Raw genomic sequence first — 6,000 nt, forward strand, 5'->3', positions numbered from 1 at the left:
GGCCACACCCACCATGGCCATGGCCACCCCAGCAACCAGGCAGAGAACCCTTTGCTAAAAAATTTGAAGCCCACCCCTGCATCACTATTCCTTAGTGATCACTATTTAAAAGCAAGGCTGAGCTGCTGAGCTTACTTTGTAGCTATCGTGATTAACAACCTAACCTAAACCCGCTCCTCCGTGAATTTATTTCTTTTCTTTAATATATATATATAGGTGACCGTTTCTAAAATTTGTAGAAACATATTCCCTTGTTTAATTAAGCACAGCTTGGTAGAGGGATAAAATCAGATTCAGATAGCCTGAGTCCCTTGAATTATGAAAGAAGTAAAGAAAATGTATTCTATTCCCCATATACTTAATTTTATACAGGCAATCAAGCAACATTTTATTCAAGCTGGCAAGAGAATAGTTACAGCTATGCCCTTTTGCTGTCTTGAAGACTTGTGTTCCTGAAAAGCTCAGTAATCATAGAATCATTTCAGTGTAAAAGCTTGTGTTCATTTTTCACTTGGGTTTGGTAGTTACTGGGGCTTCAAAAGTACAGAATTATTAGAGACTAATTTTACACACACAGAGAGAGAGAGAGAGGGAGAGAGGAGAGAGAGAGAGAGAGAGAGAGAGAGAGAGAGAGAGAGAGAGAGAGAGAGAATCTAATGTACAAATAGTCCTTGACTTGCAATAGTTTATTTATTGACTGTTCAAAGTGACAATGGCACTGGGGGAAAAAAAGAATTTTAGAGAAATCAGCCTCTTCTGAAAGTCCCAGAGGAGGAGGAGGGAGGAGGAGGAGGAGGAGGAGGAGGAGGAGGAGGAGGAGGAGGAGGAGGAGGAGGAGGAGAAGAAGAAGAAGAAGAAGAAGAAGAAGAAGAAGAAGAAGAAGAAGAAGAAGAAGAAGAAGAAGAAGAAGAAGAAGAAGAAGAAGAAGAAGAAGAAGAAGAAGAAGAAGAAGAAGAAGAAGAAGAAGAAGAAGAAGAAGAAATTCAAATCATTTATCTACTCTTCTGTGAAGATCTGAAAAACAGAATATGAATATAGAGAGACTGAGGGTTAAATTCCTCTCATATATCATATCCTTTCTATTCTGGAATAAAATTGCAAAATACGATTAAGCCATCTCTGTTATTTTACACTCAGAATGATAAATAATTTATGTATGTAACAAATATGTATTGGTTCACCACCTTCCGTATTCCAATGTCTACTACTGGATAAATTTTGTCTTTTTTAGATAAATGTAATCAAATGAAATTGAATAGAGGTTGCATTGAAAACGCTTACAAAATCTCCATAATAAAATAATATATTTATTTGTTTGTTTGACTGATTTTTATATCATGCTTTTCAGCATCTATTCGATGAAAGCAACTGTTTTTTTCTCCCTCAATATGTTATACATGGTGGCAGTGAGCCAGTATTGTTTATTTAGTTACATGTTTAATATTCAGCAACTCCTACCATTTAATCTTCTACATCGAGGAATACTCATCAGATTAATGGAAGAATTAGAGTAAGATCAGCTTGCTGCCTTTTTCAGTTCCTTCAGATAATTTTCAAACATTACTGAATGTGCACCTATAGAAAGAAAACAATTAAAGTGAATCTTAATGTTGATCTCTTATGACTGTTGAGTTACATTGAGATTGATTGCATGCAGTTCTTCAGCAGATTGGTCAAACAGAACAAAAACGCCTTATTATGACTATATTTAAATTCACGCCTGGTTCCCCTGGTTCCTTCTCATATATTGTAGGCAACAAACTCAGTTCTTGACACAAATTTTCACCTTTATGTGACTCACTTAACTCATGGTACAATAGCTATGACTCTTAAAAAAGGGACTTATGTTAAATCCATTCCTCATTATGCTTTAAAAGGTCTTTGTTTGATTTACTCAACTAAGGCCCACTTCATTTAGCTCAAACGGAGACTATGATGAACAAATATGGGAAATACATACTGCCTTGTGTTCCATGGAATAAAAGTAAGTGTAATAAATAAATGTAACTCTCTCTCACTTTCCATGGATTTTGAAGTTTAGTTGGAGCTCCAAAATATGTGGGGAAATTCAAATGACAATAAAATCTGAAACATCCCTAGAGATGGTTCACCTTCCCCCCGACCCCCCAAAAGCAGTAATGTCAGCTTTTATGTAATGTGTCAGTTTCTTACATGCATATTTATCAGCCAGTAATTTGCATGTATGAAAAGGCCATGACATATACACCGTACAGAAAGAAAGCCATGCAACCATAAACACAATTCCATGAAATTGCTTGCCAACCTCAGTTGCAGTTTGCATGTTTTGGTTCTTCTTGCTAAGAAATCACCATGACTACCATTTTGAGAGCCTCTTAAGCACAAAGACAGGAGAGAGAGAGAGAGAAAGAGGGAGGAGAGAGAGAGAGAGAGAGAGAGATGTCAATGATTTGCCACAGCAGAGAAAAGCAACCTTTTGTGTCTGAACATTGTGGAAACTTATCAGAGAAAGCTGATCACTGGATTAAGATTTTGCGGGCTTTTCCTTATAGTTTGACAAAGAGAGATTTTTTTAAAAAATATATATGCTATATTAAAAATACTTTAGGGACTACACCATAGGGATGTGTGAGTGAGTGTGCATATAGTGGAGAATTATGTTGCCATCATTTAAAGTCATGATTGGAAGAGGCCCCAGGAACTGGAAGGAGATTGAGATGAAATATCTCATGGAACTAGAAATTAAGTGAGGAGAGTGATTTCAATTACGGTCCATGTGCAATGTAAGCACACAAAGGAAGAAAGACTAAATCTTTATTTATGAAAGAGATTTAATTTCCTTACATCATGGGTGATCAAATGGACACTGGACATGATGTGCTCTTTTTCTGTCTATCAAGATGTTGACCGGAGGACAGGATGATAGTCTCAAGCAAGAACTGAATTTTGGATGTTCAGAAATAGAGATTAACCATAGTATTTTTTTTTTCCTTTCAATCTAGAATATAAAAGAAAATCAAAATGTAATTGGCCCAACCTAGTTCCCAAGTTGCAGAGAAGAGAGATCAAGTGCTAGCACTTGTTTAAAGAGTTTTGAAGTCTTTCCTTCCTTCCTCCCTTCCTTTCTCCCTCCCTCTCCTCTTAAATACATATTCTGGAATGTCCTCACAGTCAACATTACACACAACTTTTCTATTTTGACATCTCTCTTGCATGAAGGTATTTGCCATTTGGTTACCTCAGTTCAAATGTTGGATCAAGGAAAAATAGGCAATCAATAATATTCCTTCCTTCCTTCCTTCCTCCCTCCCTCCAACTCCTCCCTTCTTCCCTTCCTCCATTCCTCCTTCTCTCTCTCTACCCCCTCCTCTTAAATACATATTCTGGAATGTCCTCACAGTCAATATTACACATGACTTTCCTATTTTGGCATCTGTCTTTCTTACATGTATGTACTTGCCATTTGGTTACATAAATTACCTCAGTTCAAATATTGGATCAAGTAAAAATAGGCAATCAATAATCCTCCTTTCTTCTTTCCTTTCCTTCCTCCCTCCCTCCCACTCCTTCCTTTTTTCCTTCCTTCCTTCTTTCCCATCTTCTGTTCAAATTGTAACACATGAAACTTTGTAGATGAGAGGAAAACCTCCCTTGGCAGAGAATGAAAGACAGAAAGTGTTTGATTGATGTCTTGCCTTTAAGTCCTAGTGGCAATTTATTACTTCACTACTGACCATTAAGAATTTGATGGCCTTTTACATTAGCCTTCAGAATCAAGAGACAAATTAAAAGAGAAAACTCAAGAATCAGGATTCCTGGAAACCATTCTCTTCAGTGATGTGATAATTTCCAAATAGTAACTGGGAAATACATATCTCGGCTGAAATTATTCTGATGTCAGCCTGGGAAAAAATAATCAAATCATGTTCTATTGATAACTTTATGAAAATGTCCGTGCTGTTTTCTTATCAGCAATATGCAAGTTGTGTGCTATTTCCTTATTTTTCAGTCTAGGCTAGGATCTTCCATTAATCCTCAGCCATGATCAACTAAATGCTGCCACCTACTATGACAAACATGGACTACATCATAGGCCTAATTTCTGAAAGAACATTCACTTTTATATTTATTTATGTTTTTTATATAATTTCTGAACCTTTCTGAACATGTCCACAAATGCTGAAATCTTTTCAGAAGAGGAAAGAGAATGATTGGTAAAGGTCTCAGCTGAATCAAGATTTTTCCAGGTGTTCATTTACAGAGCTAATATTCAGCCTAAATTCAAAGCTGCTTAAATATGGATCATATGTCTTTGGGAAAACCTGTGCAAGAAAAAGATAATTGTCAAAATCATCTCTTTCTTCCTTGGTGTTTTTTTGCCCTTGCTGGATTGAATTTATGAACATATGATTAATATTGTTATCACTGAATTAACCAAAGCATTTCAGAAGGCACATGAAGAAGTTTCACAAATTATCAAGTGTGTTATTATCTATGCTACAAAGTATTGTTACTAATCTTGACCTTCTTGTATTACCTGTATCATTACTATTTGCAATTTGGGAGTTTGTGTGTAGCCAAGACAACTCTGAGGAATATCCAGGGCTAATAGTTTGCCAAAAGTGCTTCCTATTCTCCATCTGATATGCCTGAATGAATGGATGGATGAATAGCAAAAGATCAGAAAATTTAGTGATAACATTATGGACTTATTACTGGAGTCAATCATTTTGAAGGATATCTGATTTATTCTTCACTACTTTAATCCAGTACCATCAACAGCCTCCATGAAGAATGAAGACCATGTTCAGAAAAGCCCATGGACAGAGATATATAGAAGTATCTTTCTTTTATATGTCATGTATTTAGATGTTAAAGACCAAGTTTTCCCCGCCATATGGTGATGCACAGTGCACAGCATGAGCCTTCAAAGCAGAACAGAACATTTAACCTAATGATCCAAAATTTCAGCAATTTCCAAAGAGGAATCTAATCCATTTTCTGACAGTGAAAGTGTTATGCAAGACATGACTCTGCTTTGAAGTTTATTATGTCTCTTTTAAAAATAATAATAATAATAATGAACATGCTCTATTAAACCCTGTCCATCAACTGCACAAATGTAATCACCTTCTAAAATGTATCAGCCCTCTGAGGTACTTCAGGTTAGAAACTAGAACATAAGAAACACCCCGATTTATGGACATACTACTTGGATCAATTCCCCACTTTTGTCATAAAGTTAAATAATTTCAATTTGTTCCACTCCTTTAGAGCTCAACTTAATGAACTGTACAAATTACTAATGAAATAAAACTTTAGAGGAAACATGACAACACCATTATGCCTTCATTTGTAGAGTATGAAGTAGAAGAAGGATTTTATATTCCTCTCTGTTTTTATTTATTTGACTTTGTAAGAAAGGATTGTGATAATGTGCTCAAACTAGCTTCTCAAGGTTCAAGCCAATCCAGACATTCTTGGAATATAAGTGATCAAGAAGTTTGTTGATTCCAAGAAGAACTATTTACATGTACCAATATTACTTAAGTTCAGAGCACCACAACAACGAAGAATCCTTCAGTTGCCACACCATAAAAGCAAACCAATAACTCATTTTGCCCTGGCATAAGGAACAAGCAGCCAATGTCATCAATTTTCTCAAACTACAAAACATTTACAGAGACTTTTCCTCACATTCAAATAATAATGATGCTTCAGGGCTTTTCAAATGTTTTCTGAAATGCTCTGGAAGAACTCTTTAGTTTTTAGCTTTTGAAAGATTTTCTTCTCTTTCTCTTCAATAGGGAAATGAATAATGATTTGCATATATTAAATATCTAATCTACCCATGGGTAGAAAAGGAATCTTACAGGCAATTACCAAAAAGAAAACGATGTATCTAGCCCAGAACAAAGGCTTATTGAGCATATTAATTAAAAAAGCAGTATAGGATCTCAAAAAAAAAAAATCTAAGCTAGATGAAAACTGGATCATCTTTGAGTTGGAAGTCACTGAAAG

Source organism: Pseudonaja textilis, chromosome 8 (genome assembly GCF_049901715.1).
Source record: "Pseudonaja textilis isolate UNSWEBS1 chromosome 8, rPseTex1.2, whole genome shotgun sequence".
In the NCBI taxonomy this organism is placed as follows: Eukaryota; Metazoa; Chordata; class Lepidosauria; order Squamata; family Elapidae; genus Pseudonaja; species Pseudonaja textilis.